The sequence below is a fragment of the Kryptolebias marmoratus genome, linkage group LG9 (assembly GCF_001649575.2).
Source record: "Kryptolebias marmoratus isolate JLee-2015 linkage group LG9, ASM164957v2, whole genome shotgun sequence".
In the NCBI taxonomy this organism is placed as follows: domain Eukaryota; kingdom Metazoa; phylum Chordata; class Actinopteri; order Cyprinodontiformes; family Rivulidae; genus Kryptolebias; species Kryptolebias marmoratus.
The window spans coordinates 8,329,270-8,332,467 of NC_051438.1; positions in this window are offsets into that span (position 1 = coordinate 8,329,270).

The window sequence follows — 3,198 nt, forward strand, 5'->3', positions numbered from 1 at the left end:
ACCCCCACGTGTTCTTAGAAACTGAAGTAGTTCATTTCCTTTTATCGGGTTTAACGGGAACAAGACGCGCCGACGCTCCCTGAGCTGAAGCTTGGCTTTGCGCAGAGTGCCGCCTTCTTCCTGATTCACCCCTGGAGTGAAATTAGGTGTGCGAGGAATTTCACTCGTGTTTTAAAGGGATAGTTGGCTTTTTTTTTTCTTTCAAAGCGATCTTCCTGCAGAGATCTTATCGCTAAACGGAGAGGTTTGTGGTTTCAAAGCAGTCTTAAAATAACCCCAAAAAAACAACTATCTGACACAAAGGTCATGTAAATGTTTAGAAAATAGTGTTTGCATAAGCTGCTATGACTTTTATTATTATTATTATTTAGATTGGAGTTGTTTAAGATGAAGAAATCCTCTTTGCTAACCATTAGCTCGACTCCCATAGAAGATATGATAACACTTACTGCAGGTAAGATGTTGATTACTGATAACAACTCCACACAGCAACACTTCGAAGAATCCCAACTATTCATTTTAAAGGTACAGTTGTGTAACAGCACCATGGAGAAACTGTGTTAACATCTCCTTATCATGGACAATCCTTGTCTATTCCTTTCACCTATACGAACAAACATCTGAAGAAAAGGCAGGAATTTAGCTTTGCACTTTGTCTTTCTGCTGTTTACAGTTCCATACCTTCAGTGGTCATATATTTCATGTCTAGTTTCCTTATGTTTGCTGTAGCGTTAAAATAATAAAAATAAATAACAACAATATCAATGAATTTCACATCTGAGCTGGACTTTGACTGAATATTCAGTAACTATTAGCGTGCTAATTCAGAGCTAGCTGAAATGGCATTCACATCCAAGTGAATAGAGTTAAAAACAATGCTACTGAGTTACAAACAAAGAAAAAAACACTATTTTTAACATCTGAGCTCCACTTTGACTTGTTAATGAGCAACTATTATTATGCTAACGCAGAGCTAGCAAACAGGACCAGAGGCAAAAAAACCTTGATAGATATTTGCTAAATAACTGCGTGTTAGCATGATGTTATTTAGTCAATATAACAAAGCTAATTAAATAACTATAATATAACAAAGCTAAATTAATAATTAAATAAAAATCTTATATCTACTATCTTTATATGGCTTAATATATTAGCAGATATGCTAACTAACATCATGCTAGCATGCTCTTAGTTAGCATATTTGCCTTGAAACAGCAACATGTTAGCATGCTGTCATTTAGCTAATATATAAACAAACCTTTTTAAATAATGTATTTCTTATATCTACTAACTCTATAGAGCTTATCATATTAGCTCATATGCTAACTAACAGCATGCTAGCATGCTCTTAGCATATTTGCCTTGAAACATGCTAGCATGCTGTTATTTAGCTAATATTTAAACAGAGCGAATTAAACAACTAAATAATGTATATATTACATCTACTAACTCCATAGGGATTATTATATTAGCTCATATGCTAACTAACATTATGCTAACATGCTCTTAGTTAGCATATTTGCCTTGAAACAGCAACATGTTAGCATGATGTCATTTAGCTAATATGTAAACAAACCTTTTTAAATAATGTATTTCTTATATCTACTAACTCCATAGGGCTTATCATATTAGCTCATATGCTAACTAACAGCATGCTAGCATGCTCTTAGCATATTTGCCTTGAAACATGTTAGCATGCTGTTATTTAGCTTTCTTGTGATGCTAAACTCTTCAGATTTGTTTTAGGTTGCCTCGGCTTCACTTAACTTTCTTACGAGCCAGTTCAGGTTTATTTTTATTTAAATATGCCAAGGTTTTGAGGTCATAAAGTAAACTAGGCTAGCGTGATGTTTCTGAGTTGTCAGTGCTACAATTGTTTGTTGTTCGTTAAAATTGGTTTATTTCTTGAAAATCCCATTAAATAAATATATGAAAAGTAAGGATATGTTTATGGCAGGGTTGCCAGACGTCCGTTAAAATAAGGTGTTGTCCTGTATTTAAAACTAAAGACACTTTATCAGGTTGATAATAAACACACTTTGCTCCTTATTTTTAAGAGCCAGTGGAAATCTGGTTTTAGATTATGAATAAAAACAGATGTTTTTGTCTGATTAGAGACGAAGAATCATGTTCTGTGTTGTATTTCTGCAGGAGAAGACGTCGAACACAGAATTATACTTTAGCTAGTTGAAGCTCCTTTTTATTTAAATGGCGGTGAATGCTGCCGATGGACAGCTAACATTTGCCGAAGAAGCTGAAGACGAGCTAAAAGCTAAACGTAGCAAAACTGCCTCTTGTTCTTGTTTCCATTTCCTTTTGAGCTCTTCTAACGTGGAGCTGCGTATGTCTGTCTGCAGCGACTGCTCCTTATTCCAGTTGCTAAAAGTTGGCAACATCAGCAATCGCCTCAGCATTCGAGGGAACTTCTCAACCTCAGCGCCGTAAAATGGCGTCCAATGACCACCGGACCATAAAAAAAAAGACAGCAGCAAGCTAAGCAGAGTTTTGTAAAGGATCAAAACGTGAGAGCGTGCTGGGAGCTTTGAAATTTTAAGGGACAAGTCTCGGCAGAACGTCTCTCGTTTCTGGAAGCAGGAGACCAAACCAGACCTGAGCCCACCTTCGACAACTTTAAGTGTCAAAGGTCAAGAGTCCCCTCTGACCTTTGCGTCGCCGCAGAATATTACCCGAGGGCCGCGGTGTGAGCCTGTGAGAAGGCTTTGTGTTTCCTGAGAGGGAGAGGTGAACAGAAACGGACAACAGAGCGATCTCACAGACCAGGCCGTTTCTGTGGCGAAGCTGTTGCACGTTTTCCTAACACTGGGGATGCAGCCAGTGGAGGAGGAAGAAGAAGAAGAAGAAAAAAAAAACTTTTCACAATGAGACACAGTGTCTGTGAGCGAGCGCGGCGGCCAGCGTTTCAAAAGGCCTGGCTCCTGAGTGAGGGCCCGCCCAGCAGCAGCAGGTTGCTCCGCTGCAGAGAGGACTTTCTCCTCCAGAGCTCCAGAACGGGCAAGGCCGCCGCCGCCGCCGCCGCCGCCGCCACTAACATATGTAGGCTCCACAGGAGGAAGGAGGAGTAGGAGGTGGGGGGGGGGCACTGGATCTCTGGACAATGCATCTATCATTAACCTGCATCTCGGCCTCACTGCATTCGCTCGTTGGATCTCATCGCCCCCCCCTCCACACACACACACC